The sequence below is a fragment of the Schistocerca nitens genome, chromosome 8 (assembly GCF_023898315.1).
Source record: "Schistocerca nitens isolate TAMUIC-IGC-003100 chromosome 8, iqSchNite1.1, whole genome shotgun sequence".
NCBI classification, from domain to species: Eukaryota; Metazoa; Arthropoda; class Insecta; order Orthoptera; family Acrididae; genus Schistocerca; species Schistocerca nitens.
The window spans coordinates 307,172,152-307,196,411 of NC_064621.1; the positions used below are offsets into that span (position 1 = coordinate 307,172,152).

General features: G+C 42.8%; 1 protein-coding gene across 1 annotated transcript in view; it reads right to left on the minus strand.

Annotated features, from left to right (window-relative positions):
- The window catches only part of LOC126199540 (head-specific guanylate cyclase-like), a 512,825-nt gene that overhangs the window by 224,146 nt on the left and 264,419 nt on the right, over positions 1-24,260 (minus strand). The window lies entirely within an intron of this gene.

Consider the following 24,260-nt stretch of genomic DNA (forward strand, 5'->3'; position numbering starts at 1 on the left):
GAAGATCTCAGATTCTTCGAGGTACGATCGGTCACGAAAAGAAGCCTGTGTTAAAATCCGATAAGACCTCACACATATAAGTTGGGCAGCGTCTTTAGTATGCCTGTGGATCGCGTGACGTCGTTCTTTTCAGTTCGGAGCGCACAGTGAGTTCTTAAAGATTCCTATAATATGGTGTCAGATTTGGCCTTATCACATACAACCCACACAACGTAACGGTCATGCGTTTCCTCCTTCACATCAATTCTCGGCCGCAAACTGCAGTGTTAATGAGAACCCTCCTGCAACGTTTTAATGGTAAATGTTTGATCACTCACCATATAGCCCAAATTTGGCTCTCTCTGATTCTCATCTCTGCTCACATGAACCGTTGGATATGAAGACAACATTCTGGCACGGACAACACGCTGCAGATTGGCGTAGAGAATCGGCTGAAAGCACAGGCAGTTTTATAACGAGAGTATAATGCTACAACAGATGTTTCAACCGGAGTGCCGACTATGTAGAGAAATAGCTGGAAGATGGAGCTGATGTAAATAAATTTTTATTCTCACTGTGATTTACATTTTGCGATCGAGCGGACCTGCCTTTCAGAACATTTCTCGTTCTCTGGCCCGTAGATAGGCTTGTTACATTGTATTTCTAATGCTGAGACTTTCTACTAGCTTCTTGTCAAGAAAAGTCTCAATAATTCGAAAAAATCTGGGTTGTGTATAGAAACTTTCTGTAGAATCTATACAGTAAGCTTATGTAACTCTATTGTCAAACTCATTATCTCAATTCGTGTAATAAGTGACAAGTTTCCATTCACACAATCATATGACACGGAAATTGTGCAGATACTTTTGTAGCAAGTAAATAATGTCTGGTCTACGAAGTTACTGAATTCGTATAATGGACCATGTACTGACAATATAAGTCCTGCAGTAACGATTGCCAACATATGAGGCGCGCATCTTTATGGGAGCATGATAACCCTAAATGGAGGCGCCAGTTTATTGAATGGAAGAGAAAGTATGGATTCAGAAACTTAATAATTCACTGAATTGAAAAAATAAAATTAAAGTTCACATTTACACTGAAATAATGCAGTTGTAAATAGGACTCTATCACTACTGTAAAATAAAGCAAATAATTAAAATTTCATAACTGCATTAAAAATGTGTTTAAGAATTACTACTGAAACATTGCGCCCGGGTTGCAGAGCAAAATTTTCCGACTGATTTAATTCATCAACTTCTTCGCACACTATCTGCAAGACAGAGAGCAATAGACGAGCATCGACACTGGTTATATCGAAGTAGCGAATGAAAATTGGCCTGCAAATACAGAAAGGTTGAGGAACCCTGGCCAACGAAGTTATTTCGCTTTACGAAAGTCATCGAGAGAAGATACACTGCACAATGCGTCTGAATTGAATTGGTGAATCAGTAGCCTCACTGAAAAATTAAGGAACTTGTAACTTAGACTATAGCAGACATAAATGACACAACTTCACTGGGAGATCAAAGGTAGCCATCCTCTATTGAATAAAAGTACTGCTGGTACTGAAAACAAATGATGTGTTTGAGTTGTTTTAAACAGAAACTAGTTAATTTTTGCTAATTAGTGGTTCCGTTCTGGAATATTGGAATAAAGACCTGTGTTTAATACAGGTTAAGTCAGAAAGGACTTTGCACTATGGGACTTAACATACGAAATCGGTAGATGAGTCATTTTGTAGAAAATAACCTCAAGCTCGGTTCACGTAATGCATCAGTACTCCATTCCGCCACCAGGAGCGCCTGCGTAGTGCACTGTTAAAATGGGTACTTTCTCAGGTACAGAACGTGATCGCTGTGTGTTTTGGTTTCATGAAAAGGGCTCTGCAACAACTTTTCGGCGTAAATTTCGCACCGAGTACGCTACATAACCTCCAACAGGCCGACAATTTGCTCCTGATGCAAGAACTTCATTGAGCCTGGTTGTTCACTGCTACACAAGAAATCACTAGGTCACCCTAGTGTTCATGATTACGTCGAATAGGTCAGGGAAAGCTTTGTTCACAGTCCACAAAAATCAACGCGACCTGCGTCTGGCGAGATTGGAATTCCACAAAATACTGTTTGGCGAGTACTGGGTAGACATTTACACTTGAAACTATAGAGATAAACAATGGTACACCAAATTAGTGATGCAGATCAGGATGCTCATGGGAAATTCTGTGCGAAATTGTTGCATCGGACAGAGGGCGACGCGACATTCTGAACATAATAATCTTTAGCGATGAGTCAATATCAGTGGCCGGCCGGTGCGGCCGAGCGGTTCTAGGTGCTTCAGTCTGGAGCCGCGCGACCGCTGCGGTCGCAGGTTCCAATCTTGCCTTGGGCATGGATGTGTGTGATGTCCTTAGGTTAGTTAGGTTTAAGTAGTTCTAAGTTCTAGGGGACTGAGGACCTCAGATGTTAAGTCCCATAGTGCTCAGAGCTATTTCAACCAATTTTTCAATATCAGTGGTACGGTAATCACATAATATGGGGCAACGAAATTCCACATGCAGCCTTAGAACACGTTCATGACAGTTAGTGTGTTTTGTGCCCTTAGCAAACTGAGCGTGTAGCCCTTTATTCTCCTCGATATCTTTAAAAACTTTTTAATTCCACGGATCTATGAACATGACCGAATTGGTGTGGTTCAGTACCAGCAAGACGGTGCACCACCTCATTTTCTGTTGGAAGTTCGAGGTTTCCTCGATAATCGCTTCCCAGGTCGGTGGATTGACCGAGAAGGAACAACCGCATGGCCACCTCGCTCCCCCAGACCTGACAGGAGTTTATTTCTTTCTCTGCGGTTTCATTAAAGACAGTGCGTATGTTCCTCGTCTACCACTTGAAAAATCCTGTTTTTGCTGCCGTTGTTGAAGTTATAGCCGATTTACAGCAAGGAGTGTGAGAAGAAATGGACTATCGACGGGATGCTTGCCGCATCACAAGTGGTAGGCACATCAAACCCAAATGACACTTGAAAGTTTTATACGAAACTTGAGGTTATTTGCTACAAGAAGATATATCAACGGATTCTGTAAGTTATCCCAGTAACTGGTCATATTATTGCAGAAATGTAAAGATTTTTTTCACTTTGTTTGTATTTTAATGCATTTGTGAGTCATTTACTCGTCGTCAGTCTTTTAACACTCATACCTCTTAAATTGTTTTGTGTAGCAAGTGAACTGGATTTATATTAAATTCTTCGAAAAATTACCTTTATATTATGTACAAATTTATATTATAGCATGGTTTTGGTTCAAATGGTTCAAATGGCTCTGAGCACTATGGAACTTAACATCTTAGGTCATCAGTCCCCTAGAACTTAGAACTACTTAAAGCTAACTAACCTAAGGACATCACACACATCCATGCCCGAGGTACGATTCGAACCTGAAACCGTAGCGGTCGCGCGGTTCGAGACAGTAGCGCCTAGAAACGCTCGGCCACTCTGGTCGGCCATGGTTCTGGAACACACACAGAAAAACACCATATACAGCATTTACATACACCTGGTGGCCCAATCACGCCCTCCTCCAATGACGTTAGTTAATCCCTGATACAACACACGGCAAAAAGTTTGGCTCAGCGTAACAGTAAATGGGTCTCCATGCCAACAGACAGGAGACCCTGCTAAACGTAAGCCCTGCGATTCAAAACAATCACCTTACAGCTATGGTTCGTCACTTGAAAACTTGCTTGCTTTTGGAGGGGTGTGGGGTTCGATTTCTACCCTCTAGAAAGGTGTCAGTGTAGAAGAAAGATTATCTCTGACCAAAACAATTTGCACATGGGCCAAAACATATTAATTATTTGTTTGAAGGCATATCAACACATGACAGCTAATTTATTAACAACATATACCGCACAGAATCGTCCTCCACAATTGGCAGTATTACATAAATGCTACCATAACTGTGACTGCAATAAAGAACGATGAATATAATGAATATCATAAACTGTTTTCCTTTAGAACTGTGTTACAGTCTGACAGATCTTTATTACTGCATATTTAATAATGCAAATGTACAAATTCATGTCCGCCTTGTTCGATGCATTTAAGTAAGCTCCTCTCGGTATTGCCATGGACAACAACGCTTAAGATTTTTGCAAATATTGAAGTACAAGCATTACGTATTCGTTCTTTTAATACATCTGGGTTTTCCAGTTCCGTTTCGTAAAGCATGGCTTCAATATAACCCCATAAGAAGACATCCAAGCGTGTTAAATCAGGCAATCTTGCCGGCGATAGAATGCAACCACCACGACCTATCCACCGTTCGGGGTACACATTGTTGAGACATTCCCTAATCCCTCTACAATAAAGGGGACGTGCTCCATCATTCTGAAACAGTGCCTCACAACGAACTGATGTGAGTCTTCTAGGAGATGCCCAAGATTCAGCTCATTCAGGAGGAATTACAAAGACAGCCGTCCAGTTAGTCTGCGAGCCAAATAAACTGGCGCTGGCCGCGGTGGCTGAGCGGTTCTAGGCGCTTGTCCGGAACCGAGCGACTGCTACGGTCGCAGGTACGAATCCTGCCACGGGCATGCACGTGTGTGATGTCCTTAGGTTGGTTAGGTTTAAGTAGTTCTAAGTTCTAGGGGACTGATGACCTCAGCTGTTAAGTCCCATAGTGCTCAGAGCCATTTGAACCAAATAAACTGTTCCAGTGATGTGGTCTTCTAGAATGCCACACCATATGTTAACACCCCAGTACGCTCGCATGTGGTGTAGTCGTAACCAGTGGTGATTTGCAGGAGCCCAGTAATGTAGACTGTGTCTGTTGATATTGGCATCATTGGCGAAATAGCATTCATCTCTCATAAAATCTGCCTGATGAAACACGGATTAACGGCTACTTTATTTATGGGCCATCTGGGTAATAATATCCGATTTTGGAAATAGTTTCCATATGGCTACTGGGGCAGGTGTGGCTTAAGCGGATGCCATTTTCGTTCCTCCAGAACCCTTTTTACCGAAGACCCTTTACATTCCCAGGTCCGTTGCAGCTCTTCTTCGTCCTAATTACAATGAGAAATATGTGTTATTGGGCGGGTTAATGACTTTCAAAATTTTAATAGTAATTACCGTCACAGTATTATTGTTATTATTATAGGTACCAACAATACTGCAACCTAAATGCAATAGCACAACAACATTATCGTTTATACTACATTCTACGTACGCGTTATCTTCATTTACGCTATCCTTACCGTGGGTGAGATGTGCTCCAAAATGTTCAATAATGTTCCGTGCAACATTTGGTGCATCGCGCATTGGCCTTTCCACGACACGTTGTACCTGGAAAGTTCCCCCGGTTCCTAAACGTATCTCTGGACGTCTAAATAATCATGCGCAGAAGGTAGACATCGTGTTGGGAAACAGCCTGGGGCTCAGCCACATTGCGGTGCGTCTCCCCACAGATCAGTATGATATCAATGTAGTCTTCGCTGGAGTACATTCCAGTTGTTACCTGTGTCACTGTAAGACCGGACTACAACTACAAACAGACAGCCTCGAAGCCTTATGAGAGTGGAACAGGGAGATATTTACGTAAAAACACCCCTTTCATAGTGAACCTTTCCAGGTACCGGAAGGAGATATTCCGCAAAAATTGTACGCTAAGGGACATGAACATTCGTATAGCTCAAGATACTGAAGGAAGTAGTCTTTTTGGCTCTGAGCACTATGGGACTCAACTGCTGTGGTCATAAGTCCCCTAGAACTTAGAAATACTTAAACCTAACTAACCTAAGGACATCACACACATCCATGCCCGAGGCAGGATTCGAACCTGCGACTGTAGCAGTCGCACGGTTCCGGACTGCGCGCCTACAACCGCGAGACCACCGCGGCCGGCCAAGTAGTCTTTTTATTTTTTTTTAATGGAATTAGAAGTGCTTGAAAAAGAGTATAGTATAATTCTTATTAATGTTGAGGCTGAAACTCTTCAGAAAAGAAGTCAAGAAATGTACTAACACTGGAAAGCAATGTGACCAGAGTCAGCTATTGCGGTGTAAACAGTGCCAAGCAGCCCTCTCATGCGAGGCTCCTCCGCTGTAAATGGAGAAAGGCAAGGCAACGCTGCTAACAAGGGAACCTCCCCATCGCACCCCCCTCAGATTTAGTTATAAGTTGGCACAGTGGATAGGCCTTGAAAAACTAAACACAGATCAATCGAGAAAACAGGAAGAAGTTGTGTGGAAATATGAAAAAAATAAGCAAAATATACAAACTGAGTAGTCCATGTGTAACATAGGCAACGTGAAGAAGTTTGTGAACTGAGGAGCACCAGGGTCCCGTGGTTACGGTGAGCAGCTGCGGAACGAGAGGTCCTTGGTTCAAGTCTTCCCTCCAGAGAAAATTTTAATTTTTTTATTTTCAGACAATTATTATCTGTCCGTTCGTCCGTCCGATGCGATCACTTTTTTGGGAGTGATTATCACATCCAAAAGGAAACCTAAATCGGGCAAGGTAGAAGAACCTTTTTACCCATTCGCCAAGTTAGGTGGGTCGACAACATATTCCTGTGACGTACATGCGGTGCGGTCGCAAAATACAGACACTAAACTTATTACAGTGAACAGAGACGTCAATGAACGAACGGACAGATAATAACTTTGCGAAAATAAAGAATGTGAACTTTTCACTCGAGGGGAGACTTGAACCAAGGACCTCTCGTTCCGCAGCTGCTCACGCTAACCACGGGACCACGGCACTGCTCAGCTCACCTTCTCCTTGATGTTGCTTATGTTGCGCATGGACTACTCAGTTTGTATATTTTGCTTATTTTTTCATAGTTCCACAAAACTTCTTCCTGTTTTCTCGATCGATCCGTGTTCAGTTTTTCAAGGCCTATCCACTGTGCCAACTTTTAACTAAATCTGAGGGGGGTGCGATGGGGAGCTTCCCTTGTAAGATGAAAGCACATTTCCTATACGGCATACAGACAAGGCCAGTTATGATTTTGGTGTATGGGACTTCGGCTTACGCTAGTTGATGAAGTGTCGGTTAGGGTTCAGGAAAAGTGTTACAGGTGTGTGTACATTTCCAGGTTTTTGTCGAAACAACTACAGTTCCGTCAAGCAGTTTTCCGTTTAAAACCTCCCCGTAGCTACTTCTTTAAGAAATCCGAAACAGAAACTTCGGTCATTCATACTTGACAGTTATAAACAGCTTTGTTCTAGGACAAAACGTAACGAAAGTACTGTATTAACGTTCTTAGATATGAAAAAAAAATATACCTTATCTGTCTTTGCCTGGAGAATCCCGAATGTTCCTCAACACAGCCCACCTGCTAACGGACAAATAAATGTTTAAACGTACTCGGTATAGTTACTGGACGTAGTACACTTTAAATAAACTAAACAGTTTATTCATGGCTGTGGAAATGCCTGCCGACTACGTAATAACTCCCAACTGCTTCAACAAGCCTTACAACATAATAATTGGAAGTAAGGAGCAGTGGGAGAAAACAGTTCGAGACCTTACGGGGGACATAGTTTGGTTCACCGGTAGGTCGAAAACAGACGAAGGCGTTGTTTAATATTTTTTGTGGTATTCATAAATTTAAAAAAAAACTCTCTCACCCCGGCCTGATTTAGCTTCACTGATCAGGATAGTAAAAACATGCGTATGTTAAGGGAATTTTCATTCACAAAGCAGGCTTATCACATTCACACAGTTCAGTACTGTTCTATCCTGATTAAATTGAGCTTAACTTAAATTCCGTAAGGCAGTGAAGCAATTTCGAAGTCTCGGTGCGACGAAAATTGTCAGTCAATCTCCTGGAAACGTTTGTAATAATTATTAACTTTCGGTGATCACATGGGGAGGACCGGAGATCAGCTGGTAAGACCGTGTTAGCCTATTTATTTGAAGTAACTGGATATCTTGAGCATACAAAACGGCAGGTTCGTCCAGTGTAAATCAGACGTTCCCCACTGATCCCGTGCAACACAGCGTAGTAAGCAGACACTGTCAATAATAATCAGTTAAATAATACGCCAACACACTTACTTTAGTTTAGTTCAAGTATTAAATTCCTCCTCATAGAGAATCTCATCAAGATGGCGACTAGCTCAACAATACATACATATACATCCTGCTTCTTTCACGACTAATCGGCAAGAACCTTCATTCTTTTTCATAAGAGAAATAATAGATAGCCGAGAAACTATTCCATGGAGTAAATGGACGCTCCAAGGAATAATATGGTTTGAAACTACTTTGCATTGATAATCATCGTATATTAAAGTTTAAGAATCGGTAAGATAAGAAGAGATATTTCGAGATATGTACTAAGTTATATAATTTATAAAATTTCTGAAAATATCGCGGAGAGACCGCTGCAAGAGACATTACAGTTGGGGCAGGGTTGTACGGGGTTCAGCCAAGACTGGAGAGCAGTATCTCTCTAGGGAAACTGGACTCGGTATTCCAAGACGAAATTACTGCAATCATGGCATGTGTGGAGGAGAATATGCGTTGGTGCTACAATGACCGTAGCATCTACATCTATTGAGACAGCCAGGCAGCCCTGAAATCATTGGCAGCTCCTGCAACAAGATCTAAGATTGTTGCAGATTGCCAAAGGGCTCTGGCGGAGCTAGAGAGAAGTAATAGGGTGAACCTAGTGTGGGTTACCTGGCCACTCAGGGATCTGTGGCAATGAACAAGCCGACGGATTGCCGAGGATGGGGGCAACAATTGCATTTATTGGACCGGAACCTGTATTGACAATCACCAAGGCTATGATCAAATTAGAACTAAGGAACTGGCGTAGGAAACAGCACGTAGAATATTGGACCAAGGTCAATAAACAAAACCATGGTAAGGCAATGATGCCCAAGCCATGTTTTAAAAGCTCTGTAATCCTGGGATCGAATAAAAAAAATCAAACTCATGACTGGACTGATGACTGGCCATGGGTACTTCAAAAAACAGCTACACACAATGGGTATAACGGAAGAGGACCCTAAATGTACGATCTGTGATGAGGGTGAAGAAACTGCATCGCACCTAATCTTCGAATTCATGGCATTGGAGAGTAAAAGATACAGAATATTCGGGACAACTAGACCTGAAGAAATTGTGTCTAACAAAAAACTGTTAGAGGAACTCCTTGTGCTGTTGGCTTTACTAGATATACATTGAGCGACACCGCACAATAAACCTAGTTTCGGTACGGGCAGTGGCGGGTCAGACCTAACCTGTTTTAGCTCTCCTGTTAAAATCAATCAATCAACCAAGCAGTTTAATCAGAATGATTGACGACATGTCACTCACAACATAAATACTTTGTTTGACGAAATGCAGTTTTACACTTCACTTAAGGATGTTTTCATCTACTGCAAGGCATATTTACAATAGCTGTTCCAGAGATAGCTCAACAAATGAGAGTATATTGAATTATATTCCGTTGCATGCCGTGTCGATTCGACGGTGCATATCGTCTGGTATAGCTGGGGCTTCATCGCAGAAAGCAATTATGAGGAGTCAAATAAAGAGACCTGGCCAGCCATGGTACTGGAGCATTCTGGCCTATCAAAAGCTCAGGAAACTCCTCGTTTAGTACCTGCCTTCCAATAAGGGATGAGTGAGACCTGCAGCCCTTATCCAGTGGCACCTCTTCCGGAACAACAGATAGAATGTTCCCAAGAAAATGAGCGTACCTATTTCCATTTGAAGTCTCTGACATGAAATAAAGTCCCACAACAGAATTTTTTATGCTACCATACAATTGGTGTACGTTTCACGGTCATTGTTGTTAAACCTAGTGAAAGTAGCGTGGATTTTCTGCTTCAAAGTAGAGCACGTTACGTTAATTTACATTACTGCGGTTCGTAAACGCTACTTCGTCGGTAAAGAAATTCGTTGGAAAAACACAGTGTTGTTTCTCAAGTGATGCTGTGCAAACTAACAAAATTCTCCACGCCTTTAGAAGTCACGTCCTCCAAGTGCTTGATGTAATGGCAGATGAGAAGTGTGGAATTGATGCCGATGCAAGATGGGACTAACAACCCTCTGGCTGATCGCACATGTCTTGGCCACCATTCGTCGCACAAAAGTTGCACGTCCAACTTACCCTCATTGGGGTGCACGTCTGCGTCCAAGGAACGTTGAAGCAGGAATGACCTGCCTATAGACGACACAGTCCCTTTTACTCCTGCAGTGCCGACAAGTAAACATTAGAAAGTCTCGGTAGAACGACGTAGTCTGCCATCGATTCCGGCTGACTTGCCTTTCAATTTTAAAATACTATGAGGTAAGAAAGGTCGTTGTATACCTTCTTTTATCTGTCGTCGTGGAGCGACTTGGTGTGACATGGACTCAACAAGTCGGTGTTAGTCTCCCGAAGAAATACCGAGCCATTCTGCCTAAACAGCCATCCGTAGTTACGATAGTGTTCCCGGTACAGGATTTTGTGCATGAATTACTGAAATATCCTCTCTATCATATCCCATAAATACCTGATGATATTCTTTCGAGCGATGTGTGCTGTCAAATCGTTTGTTCGAATATTATGTCCCATAAATACTAGATGAGATTCACGTCTGGCGATGAGGGCTGCCAAATCATTCTCTCAAATTCTTCAGAATGTTCCTCAAACCACTCGCGAAAATTTGTTAACCAGTGACACGACTTCCTTGTTTGGGAACACGAAGTGCTGACTGGCTTTAAATGGTCTCCAAGTAGCCGAACATAACCATTTCCAGTTAATGATCGGTTCAGTTGGACCAGATGACTCAGTCAATCCAATGTAAACACAGCCCACACCATTACGGAGCCATTACTAGCTGTCAGAGTGCCTTGTTGACTACATGGATCCATGGCTTCGTAGGGTCCGCGCCGTAATCGAACCCTACTATCAACTCCCCAGTCAGGAATCATCTGACCAGGTGACTGGTCTACAATTGTCTAGGGTCCAATCTATACGGTCACGAGACATGAACGCGAGAAGGCACTCGCGTCGAATGTCTGATGCCTTAGTCCATTGCTGCCGTAGTTCATTAACGCCAAATTTCGTCGCACGGTCCAAACGGATACGTTTGTCTTACGCCCCACATCGATTTCTGGCGTTATTTCACCAGTATTTCTTGTCTGTTACCAAACGTCGCTGCTCTCGCTAATTAAGTGAACGCCGTCGGCCGCTGCGTTGTCCATCCTGAGAGGTAATGGCTGAAATTTGGTATGTTCTGCACTCTCATGACTCTGTGGATCTCGCAATTATGAATTCCCTAACGACCAGCGCAATGTGATGTCCAGTTTGTCTAGCTCTAACTAGTCTGTTAAATACCGTCGTGCGGCCATAATTACTGGTTCAAATGGCTCTGAGCACTATGGGACTTAACTTCTAAGGTCATCAGTCCCCTAGAACTTAGAACTACTTAAACCTAACTAACGTAAGGATATCAGACACATCCATGCCCGAAGCAGGATTCGAAGCTGCGACCGAAGCGGTCGCGCGGTTCCGGACTGTAGCGCCTAGAACCGCTCGGCCACACCGGCCGGCCCATAATTACTTAGGGAAACTTTTCACATGAATTACATGAGTTTAAATGACTGCTTCGCCAATGCACTGCCATTTTACACGTTGTGTAGGCGATTCTACCACCATCTGTGGATGTGCATAACGGTATCCTATGACTTCCGTCATCTCTATTTGTAGGGTTCTGTTGAGAAGAATTTTATCCTCGACGTTAACAAGCATTATACCTCCGTATTCGTCTTTTCAAGGGCTTTCGGCTGCGGTTAAAAATATTCTGTTTACAAAAATCATACTTCAGTGTCTCGATCGTTACAAGAGTTAAGTCTCTTTATCACACACCTAAATAGCTGCCCCTTAGCATACTATCATATGCCGAAAATCTCGTTTCGATATGTGTGACCGTTCACGAAATAGAAGGGGTGTTACGTCTTACGTTACTCATCCAGTACATCATCATTGTTATCGAATGATTTGTGTTTATGTCTATCATTAGATGGTCTCAGTTTGGATTTTTAACCGTTCAGCAGTCTCGTATCTGAGACTCCGGTGCACCGTGATGTAGTGTGTTTGATACCTCCGAGATCTGCAGCCCAAATGACCGCTGTCGTAGGTCAGAATGCCTCCATCTGCACGACTGACTGTCTCTCACCCCATCTGGAAGAACGATACCATAGGGCGACGATACTTTTTCGTATCTATACAACATTGGGTATCGAATCTGATATTTTCACGAATCTACACCTGCTTCTATGTTGGAAGCTCAGCGGTCTGCGGAACATCGAAATACCCCTCCTGCCATTAGACTGAGTAATTCCGGGATCCGTGCGAGGGAGCGCGTTGTTGGCGTGCAACTACCGCCTCCAGCAATCAGCGCGCGACGCTCGACTGTTTCTAGCGAAGCGTATCGACCGCGGTGCGCCGGTGCCCATTGGGCTGCCATTTGCCGCTCGGTTTTCGGGGTACGTCGATATCTGACTCATTACCGCCGGGCTGCGCGCCAACGCAAGACTCTAATTAAGCTCCGGCAGTTCGCCAAACTGCCCAGTGGGCGCCGAATACCGGAGGGATAGGCGTGAACTTCCATCGCCAGTCTGGAATCTCCAGACCCACACTTCCGCTTTTCTGCTCCAAGAAATTCAAACTGTGCCATCAGAGGACACTTATCTGGCGTCATTACGGACAACGGTGAGCGTTACAGGATTATATCTGAACGTTTTTCTTGCTGACATTGTTGTGTTTGCCTCCAGTGGAGACAAACGTCAACGAATGGAGTAACTTAGACAGTTAAAATTGGACTATAATGTCGATAATGAACAGATCGGGAAGAAAACTAAACATTTTGACAACGAAGACAGCTGATTAGCCTTTATAATTATGGCAACAGAAGAGACAGGAGAAATAGAGCATTGGCCGGAGTGGCCGTGCGGTTCTGGCCGCTACAGTCTGGAACCGGGCGACCGCTACGGTCGCAGGTTCGAATCCTGCCTCGGGCATGGATGTGTGTGATGTCCTTAGGTTAGTTAGGTTTAATTAGTTCAAAGTTCTAGGCGACTGATGACCTTAGAAGTTAAGTCGCATAGTGCTCAGAGCCATTTGAACCATTTGAAATAGAGCAGTGGAAATGACCTGTGCTACTCTTGGTAAATTGGGGTTTCAAGCCGGCCGCTGTGGCCGAGCGGTTCTAGGCGCTTCAGTCTGGAACCGCGAAACCACTACGGTCGCAGATTCGAATCCTGCCTCGGGCATGGATGTGTGTGCTGTCCTTTCGTTAGTTAGGTTTAAGTAGTTCTAAATTCTAGGGGACTGATGACCTCAGATGTTAAGTCCCTTAGTCCTCAGAGCCAATTGAACCATTTTTTGATCACTGCAATCTATAATTTACTAGTCAATATTACGGTCCCTGAGTGCAACAACTTTGTGAATGTAAGGTAACCTGATGAATGAAATTAGAAACTTCCTGGCAGATTAAAACTGTGTGCCATAGTAGGACTCAAACATTGCACCTCTGCCTTTAGCAGGCAGATGCTCTACCGATTGACGTATCGCAGCTCAACTCACGACTAGCACCGCTTCATATCCACCGATACCTCATCTCCAACCGTCCTGATTTCACAGAAGTTCCCCTACGAAACTTGTAGGACTAACACTCCTGGAAGAGAGGTTATTCACGAGACATGGCTTAGCCACAGTCAGAGGGAAGTTTCCAGAATGAATTTTAATTCAGCAGTGAAGGCTGACCCTAAGCCATATATCTGCAGTATTCTTTCTTCCAGGATTCCTAATCCCGCTTTATATGCGGGAGAGCTTCTGTCAAATTTGGAAGGTAGGAGTTTAGGTCTGGAGGAAGTACAGCTGCGAGGGAGTATCATGAGTCGTATTGTATTATTCTTGTCAGCAACTTAGATCCATGAGCCGTTAAGCTGACTGTACGATAATTCTCACACTTGTCAGTTCTTGTAGTATTCGGAAATGTGTGGATGATATTTTTCCGGAAGTCAGATGGTATGTCGCCAGACTCATACATTCGACACACCAAGCTTAAAAGTCATTTTTTTGCCACTTCCCCCAACCATTCTAGAAACTGAGATGGAGTGTTATCTATCCCTTCCGCCTAATTTGGTCTTAAGTCCTCCAAAACTGTCTTAAATTCTGATTGGAATACTGGATCCCCCATCTCTTCTAAATAGATTCCTGTTTCTTTACCCTCATAGAGGCCTTCAATGTGCTCTCCACACCTATTCGCTCTCTTCTCTGCATTTAACAGTGGAATTGTAATTTCAGAGAAGATTGTTCTAAATTTTCCATAAGCTGAGTCAGTCCTTCTGACAATTATTTCTTTTATAATTTCTTCACATTTTTCGTGCAGACATTTTTTCTTAGTTTCGCTGCACTTCCTATTAATTTTATTCCTAAGTAACTTGTATTTATCTGTTCCTGAATTTCCTTAATCATTTTTTTTATTTACTTCCATCTTTCATCAATCAACTGAAGTATTTCTTCTGTTAAACATGGTTTCTTCGCCGCTACCTACGATATATCTTTGTTTTTATTTACAACTTCCGTGAATGCCGTTTCTAGAGATGTGTATTCTTCAACTGTACTGGCTACTGAGATATTACTTACTGCTGTATCTACAGCGTTAGAGAACTTCAAGCGTATCTCGATATTCCTCAGTACATCCGTACCCCACTTCTCTGACTATTGATTCTTCCTGGCTAATCTCTTACACTTTAGCCTACTCTTTTTCACTACTACATTGTGATCTCAGTCAATATCTGCTCTTGGGATTATCTTACAATCCCGTTTCTAATCCGTGAATCTTTGTGTGACTATGATACAATCTTCCTCTGTCACCCGGCATTTCCCGTGTATACCTTCTCCTCAACCGGCAACGATAGTTCAAGAGTATATGCCGAAGTCGCAAGCTGAAGATAAAGATATAGAGAAAGTATATGAGGATACTCAAAGGGTAATATAGTACGTAAAGGGAGACGAAAATATAATCGTCACGAGGGACTGGACTGGGGTAGTAGGGGAAAGAGTAGAAGAAAATATTACAGAATATGGGCTTGGGACAGAGAATGAGAAATAGGTAAGAGTAACTGAGTTTCGTAATAAATTTCAGCTAGCAACAGTGAATACTTTATTCAATTATCACTTTAACTTTACCTTTCACAAATGACGTACACCTCAAACCATCGTTATATCCTCGATCTCAAATGCGGATGAATAGGAAAAACAAACCCATAATATATGGATACTTAATTAGTAGTGTCCTGCTTGACATAGTCACATCGTTTAAATATCTGGGTGTAATGTTGCACAGTGATATGAAATGCAAGGAGCATGCACGGATTGTAGTAGGGAAGCCGAATGGTTGACAGCGGATTATTGGGAGATGTAGATATGGATGCAGGTCCTTTACATAAAAAGAATTAGTGTGCCTGACAAGTGTTGAAAACAAAGTGGAAAAATCATTGTTTGTCAACCCAAGTGCTTAATGTTTGGTTTTGAGAGCTTCAATAATGTTAAGTTAATGCGTTTATCACTGACTAATACTTACGAGCGTGCTCCGTATAAGTCTACGGAGATCACCCTGTCGTATCTGTTTGCATTCTCCATGTCCTTGAGAATTCTTTGAGAGTCTGTGGTGGAATAGGTCTACCGCGGTCTGTCAAGCATGTCCCAGATACGCACGATGTGGATTATTTCGGGACCCACGGTTAGCCACTCCATTACTTCTATGTCATAGCTTCCCAAGAGATCGCTGCTGACGCCCACAACACAGGTCCTAGCATTAGAAGGAAATCAGGGCCACCATCGCATGCAACAGCCACCACATGGTCCAACAGAATCTGTTCAACACACTTCTTGGTGGTGAGGAAACGGCGGAGAACGGCAAGAATCGTATGGTTGTCATCACTGAAGCCGCCCCGCATCATCACAGAAATTTGGATATCTGTCATTTCCTGGAAAAAGTTTTGCTGGTATCCGCTCACCAAGGGTCTCCGTACATGAACACGGCCCTCACCTTGCTTTAGATGATAACTGGACTCGTCTGAGATTTGCACGTTTTGCCAGAAATGAATTTGCCAGTCGACATGGGAACGGCAGAACTGATGGCGAGCAGCAAAATGCTGTTCTTTCAAGCGAGGTGCTCGAACATGACATCTGCATTGTAAAGTCCTTTCTTGTGATCTGTTAATTATAATTTGATTGGACACAGAGGCGCCAGTGGCCCTTCTGAGATAGTCTGTATTCTACGACGTTGCACCGCACTGGTGGCCAGATACCGGGTTTTGCGCGGGGTTATAGTGGGTCGGCGCCTCGTCCAACTAGCCTTATGTACTGATTTGTCTAACTGCAGCGTGTCCACAACCTTTGGATTACACATCGAGAGGCGATGGCGTTGGCAGCAACACGACCAAAAATCCAAAGTTTTTCAAACAGAGTGCCCTTGGAACTTGCACTAAACTGAGATGTGGCATTGCATTTTTTTTCGTTAAATACAACGCCCACATGGTTCAACTACCATCTGTGTATCTCTTTACAAAAGACTGGGACAGGGGTACTGCTTCCTTCGGAGGGGTCACCTGACATTGACGTAGACCATAGAAGGCGAATGCTCTTAACTCAGACCATGCAATAAGACCATAGATGCCACCTGTATCAAAACGGATTATACATACTGGATACTGATACACGTGTTCACCTATTTCTATTGAACAATGTACTTCACTTTGGGACAAAATGATACAGTGTCCAAAATAAAGGCAATCTACTGGAAAATGCACATTTCTGAAATCAAAATCTGTACCTCGGTAATATCAACAGTGTGTTGGTTCGCCCCATGCATTGTAACGTGTTTGAACCTTCATTAGCTTGCCGTGCAGAACGTGGCAGAGGCATTGTAGCTCAAACCTACCACTTTGTTCGACGGCGAACACCCTAAGGTCATCCACTGGAAGTCTGAATCGGTCCCAAGGCTTCTCAATCGGATTCATGTCAACAGGAAAGCAGGTGATTACATTCGGGTGATTTCGGCATCTTGGAGATTGGTGTTCATGATTGGGTGTGGTGCACTTGGTCTCTATCTCGGTAGACGACCTCTTTATCGAAACATTAGATGTGAGGCTGTTGAGAGAAGATCGCGGGATTCAGTCCTCACACAGCCTTCCATTTACTTTCGATAGGTATGAATAGAGTCCGACACCTGTCCTTGATTGACACCAGTAAAATACTGACTCAATACCCTAATGAAACCGTAAGATTCCGAGCGTAAGACCCGTCTTGGTGCTTGCGAATCCTTCTACAACCATCTTCTCAAATAAAAATCCGCCAGTCACTGGTGAAAGGAATCCAGCACTGTTGATCCAGGTTAAATTCGAGGTATTCGGTTGCACACCTTTTTCGGCTACCGGGGTGGTGAGTAGTTTGTACAGTTTTCGTAATGAATGTCCGTCCACAAACGAACAAACGGACTGTCTGTAGATAATCATTGTATACTACATGGGTCGGCATGCCTCCTATAGTTGTCTCGAAAAGGTCGATTCACTGTAATGACGTGCCCCTTTTTCATTTGTTTTTCATTAGTCTGCTTACTGATTTGATGCGGTCCGTCACGTATTTCTCTCCTCTGCCAGCCTCTTGATATCAAGGCAGCGCTTGCAACCAAAGTGGTGAATTAACCCGGCCTCGCCCTCCATTAAACTTCCTCCCTAACCGAAGGCGACTACACGAATTGACTGAGAAATTTTACTGATTACTGGGGCACTGGTCACCTGGTCTGTGAGACATTGATTTTATAGTTCCGATGCTAGTATATAAAGAAAGAACTAAATAATGAACATTAGAACGTCACACAAGCATTCACGTCAAGTATTTTCAGTTATGAACTACAGTTGTTCACTTTTGTCTGTAGTGTTCAGCTTTTAGCTGTCCACGAACTTCGCAACTGTTACAAGATCTTAAAGATTATTGCCGTATCCGGAACAAAACTGTGCAATTTAGTTGACTTTCCATGATGCCTGCAAACATGCTGATTTTGAAAAGATTGTCATGTACATTGAAAAGTAAAATACACGGTCAGAATATTGCCATTGATTATATTGAAAAATCATTGAGAAACTTGAGGGTATGAGTTACCATTGCCTGCCACGAGTTATCTAATTTCATTAAGAGAAACGTATGTAGATATGGCGAGAAGGATTCCTGTCACTGTATTTCCTCAGGAAGGCTCCACTTCAGAATTAAGAGAAGCATGTAGAGTTATAACAAGAATTCAGTTTCCATATTCATTTCAGACACTTGAAGTAGAGTATTAATAGACAAGATTATGTACTGATGTAGTAATTATGATTGTAGTAATTATGATTGTAGTAATTATAGAGGCATATAGCTATTACCAGTATGTTCCAAAATTTTCTCGAATATTCTGCTAAGCAGGCTTACACCATATGCAGATGAAATTGTGCAGGATTACCAAGTCAGCTTTCGGAGGAACAGATCAACCATAGACCAAATATTCACCCTGCGTCAAAGTTTGGAAAAGAAATGGGTATACAATAAACCAGTTCATAATCTTTTCATAGATTTTACAAAAGCATATGGTTCAGTATTGCAATCAAAATTGTACAGAATTATTTTGGAACTTGGAATACCAAAGAACTATGTTACACTTATAGAAGTGAGTTTGAAAAACACAAAAGTACGTGTGGGGAAGTTGGAGTCAAAAGAATTTGTAATAAAGAACGGACACAAGCAGGGAGATGCCCTGTCTCCGCTACTTTTTAATTTAGTCCTAGAATATATTGTACGAATGGCAGCAGATAATTCAGAGGGTGTGGAGTTAAATGGAAATATTAAGATATTAGGGTACGCAGATGATCTAAACATCATTAGCGATAGGAAAGAATCTGTAACAGCAAATGCGAATGCGTTAATCAAGGCTAGTGAAGATGTAGGTCTAAGGATAAGTGAAGACAAAACTAAATGCCTGGTTACTACTAGAATGCCAACAGCAGTAGATCAGGAAATGTCAAGAGTTGGCGACATGCAGTTTGAAAAAGTGAACACATTTAAGTATCTAGGCGCGGACATCACTTCGAGAAATGAGATTGAATCCGAAGTGAAGAAGAGATTACGGACGGGAAATGCGTGCTACTTCTCACTGAATAGATTACTTTCATCACGGATATTGTCTAGGAATTATTCTACCAGTTATGCTGTATGGGTGTGAGACTAGGTCTCTCACTGTGCAAAATGGAAAGCCGGTTAGAGTATTTGAAAACAAAATTTTGAGGAAAATTTTCGGAGCAAAAAGGGATGACACCAGCGGAGAGTGGCGAAAACTGCTTAACGAAGAGGTTCACGAACTCTATTCAAGCCCTGACATATTATTAAATCACGTAGGTTGCGATGGGAGGGTCACGTAGCTCGAATGGGTGAGGGCAGGGCGGCGCGCAGAATACTGGTAGGGCACCTAGAGGGAAAACGTCCAGTGGGGAGACCGAAGCGTAGATGGGAGGACAATGTGAAGGCCGATTTGAGGAGCCTAGGTATTGAAGGGGAATGGAAGGAAATAGCACAAGACAGGGACAGATGGCGAAAATACTTTGCTGCGGTAATTGACTCTCGAGTCCGGTATGACCAGTGAGTAAGTAAGTATGTATGTACTGATGAGCCGAAACATTACAACCAGTGCTCTCCGCGAGGGTTGGATGCTTCCTTGTGGTGTTGCAGGTACGCGACACAGTAAGGAAAAACTGTAAGCATAATAGAGTTGGATGGGCAGTGATTATAGCGAAGGTATGGGTCGCAAATGCGGAAATCCCCTGATATAAGTTGTTTTAACGAAGAGCACATCGTTGTGGCGCTGCGGCTGGAAACGAGAATCTTTGAAACGGAGAAGCTGGTCGCCTGTTGGCATACTGCTGCCGTGAGAACCTATGGGAAGTGGTGAAATAACGAGTAGGCAGTATGGTATTGGACAACCACGTCTCACTGCAAAACGTAAAGGTCGGAGACTCCCCCGCTGTGTAATCCAGGATAGGCAGCGATTTGTGGCAGATCTGACGACAGAGTACAATGCTGGTGCAGGCACAAGTGTTCCGGAGCTCACCGCTCGAAGGTCATTTTGAACATGGAGCTCCACATCACACGAATCCTACCTGTTCCTGTGTTGACCCAATGACATCCTAAGCGGTTGCAGCATCACTGAGTTTTCACCGTGGATCAGTAGAAACGTGTCGCTTGCCGAATGAGTCGCATTTATTGTTACACCAGGTCAATGGTTAGATCCTTACACACAGTCATCCAGGCGTATGGCTGCACGAAACATGCACTGCGCCAGACATGCAGGCTGGTGAGGGCAGAATTATGCTATGGTGTTCGCGGAACTGGGCTTCCATTGGACCCGTGGTGGTGATCGAAGGCATCATGACAGCATTGAACTACGTGAACATAATTGCGGACCACCTTCATCACTTCATGCTTTTAAGTCTCCACCTATGGCGACGACATATTCCAGGAGGATAGCTGCACGTGCTGCAAGGTCAGAGTCGTGCTACAGTGGTTTTAAGGGCAATATTATGTCTTGGCCAACAAATGTATCTGATAGGTATCCATAGGAACAGATATCGGTCGCCATTTGCCTGCACGTAAACCACCATCCTGTGATCTGTGGGAACTGCTCGACCTGTTCGTGGACATCTTGTGCCATATAATTCTGGAATCCTATCAAGAATTTATATAATCCATACCAAGCAGAGTCTTGGTTGTACTGTGTTTGGAAAGTGAAACAACACGCAGTGAAACAGATGGTAACTCCTTAAATTTTTTCTAAGGTAGGGATGTAAAGAGTGGGGTCCACTCAGCCTCCTGAGGCCAGATAAGGAGCTGTTTGAATATAGAAGCAGGACTGTCATCAGGATTCATGTAATGGAAATAACGAATGGACGGATCAGCGACATTCAGACCAAATGTCCCACGATCGTAGATAATTCTTCACACTGACTTGTATGCAGCAGCCATTCGGAACAGGCTTAAGGCCCAATCCGTGAGTACTGTTTATTGCGAAGATATTGTCAATTACGGTACATAAATTTTTTCTTCTGTTATTTGCTTCTTTTACTCTCTACACATATTCTTAATGGACTAAATGCTTTTTGTTTGTTTTACAGTATGAAATACGACTATGTTTTGTTTTATTTATACGGCTAAACGAATATCTTATTGAGTATGCAAAATTTCATCATATGTTTCATCTTCCGTGTAAAGCTTTTGTGAAATGCATCATGTGAAACTAAACGTAATGTGGAGCGCTGTTGCATGAGCTGTGCTGCGGTGGTGGCACCGAGTGTCGCAGTCGAACACCAACAATGAGAGGGTGTGCACTGGTGTGGAATATTCGCGTTTGGGTTGTGTAATGATTCTTCACAAAAACACAAAAATTTACGGCCATTTTCCTATTTTTCGCTCACTGTATGAACTAAATTTCGACATGGACGGTATGAAACAAAATGAGAACTGTGCGCTTCGCTGAGTTCTATAAAAAGCAGTGAAAATGCGTAGGCCAATGGACGTTGTTGTTAGAAACGAACTGTTTGCACACAACAGACTTGCAACTTAATGAAGTGCCGCAAACGTTGTGACATCAACTACCGACGTGGAGACTTTCACACTATTGACTGTGTGTGGTACTGTTTTCGCCAGCATTGTGAATTCACGATCGTGATTGCTAAAGGCGGATGGACTGTAAAATAGCGACCGGCGAGGCAAAGTGAATTTTATATTGTTTTAAAACTGCGTGCGGGGTATTGACAACAGAATCGCGTGCGTGTTAGACGGTACTGGCGTGCACACACGAATGTGGGTTTGCACAGCAAATATCACGCTCGATCAACCTGTGATAAGAGTAATGCAACGAAGGGAATATTATTGTCTGCAGAAACAGAGTCTAAGCAACAGGCTGTAGCCACTGCATGGAGATAAAATAATTCCGCTGCACGCATCAACCAGCTGCCGTCTACATCACAACGAACAGACCACGCATAGCTAAACTACAATGCGTAGCGTTCTTCCCTTATAAAGATTAAAAGCACTTCGAACAGTTTCAGCGGGAATTTCTTTCTCTTTTGTGATAAACTTTTGCTAATATTTTCTTCCCTTAAAAATAAATGTAGTTTCTGTGAGGTGTATTTGCAATCCGTGGTGACATTGTTGATTCGAGTCAAGAATAATGTTCGATACGAGTAAGAATAGTCAATACTATCTGTTATCTCCATCATTCTCATTTTTTTTAAGGTAACTGTTATTGCATGTGTTATACGTATCTTTCGGAGGGATAATTCCAATATATGTGTGCAGTGCGTTATAATGTAAAATTAAATGTTTTGTTGTTATGGTTTTTGGCACGCCGTGTAGGTTGTGGCGTCTGCTATTAGATTCCGAGCGACGACCAATCATAGCAAGGTTGCTAATACACAGCTGGGGCAAGGCATGCTGTCTGCGGAAACTTTGAATTCCACAGCTGTCAGCTGCGTAAACTGGGTTTACATTCAGTAGGACGACGTACTGAGCCATATTTATGATCAAGTGCGTATTTGTTTCGCTTATCAACGTAATTGAACCAAGGTATAACCTGTTCCTATATCGTTAGTGAAATCATTAACGGGATTACTGTTTTCGTACATTATATTTTTTGGGTTTGTTACCAAACTGTGACGTGGTTACTGTAGTTATATTTGGAAGTAGAGAGGGTTTTTTTGAATTTAAATAACCAAAATTCACAGTCAGACGTACGTAAAGTAGATCGCTGAGAAATATTTTCGTCATATTATGGCATGTTCTGCCATCCTGTCGCTTCTTGTTGACATCTCCCATAAGTTCTTCTCCTCGACGATTCTACGGAGGACCTCTTCTCAAGAGACCACCTAGTTCTCAACATGCTTCACCCATACCATGACTCAAACGCTTCGATTCTCTACTTTTCCAGGCTACATACGAACGGTAATTTTTAGGTAGCGGTCCAGCGCTGGAGTAGTTGGCCACCCCCTTCCTGCCGTGAAGTGTCATTGCGAGCACGATCTAAGCTAGAAGCGACCGTTCGAGATATGTCGACAGACTGGACAGTGCACACAGGGTCCATGGCCCCATTCAGGATTGAAAAGACCAGGGTACTCACCTGAACTACACATATGATACAGATTCACTTTTACCGCAGTTACACAAGTGGCTGCATGTCACTACTTCCTTTGGTCAAATGATTATCAAAAGTGACTTCTGATAAAAAGTGCGCGTGCACACATACACACACACACACACACACACACACACACATACACACACACAAATGATGATGGCGTATACAGGTTCTTGATCCCATTTTGCTAAAAATTTGTTTTTATTATTCGTTTACGAGAATTAAGAGAATAGTGAATATAGCTTAGTAATTAGTGAAAGTCGTAACTTTCTGCCAGCAATTTTTGGGTGCAACACGCTATCCAGCGGTCTATATATTGTTGTCCAGTGGACATCGTAAGTCAAATGCCGATATGGATCCTTGGAAAAGACACGGCTAATGTTGTACACCCACCTTGTCCATCACACTTCATGCTCCATTTCTGTTAGCTGCACGTAGCGAGTTTACCCTCTGGTTAGGGCAAAGGGATTGGATGAATGCGGATGACGAGGAAACAAACAGGTCAGCCACTTAGATTTAGGTTTTGTGTTGTATCTCTAAATACCTTTGGGTAAGTGCCGGGATGATTCTTTTAACAGGAAAAATGCTGAATCTTGTCCACATCCAAATCACACTTCTCAGTGCGAGCTGCGACTGTGCCTATAATGGCCTTGTCATCGATGATCCATTAAAGGGCTTTCTCTTAAGCCTCCTACTTACCAAAGTATAAAATGGCGTTTAAGAGTATTCCTTCACGTACGCTGTCACTGATTAAATAAACTTACTGACAGCTGCTTGGATAACCTGATCAATAGCACTTAGTATTTTCTAACCTTTTTCTTAGGGGAACCATACTCCGGTTGAGAAGGGAGTGTGACAGGGTTGTAGCCTATACACGATGTTATTTAGTCCATAAAATGAGCAAGCAGTAAAGAAAGACAAAGCAAAATTTGGAGTAAGAATTAAAGTTCATGGAGAAGAAATAAAAAAGTTTGAGGTTTGCCAGTGACACTAATTCTCTCAGAGATGGCAAAGGACGTGGAAGAGCAGTTGAATGGAATG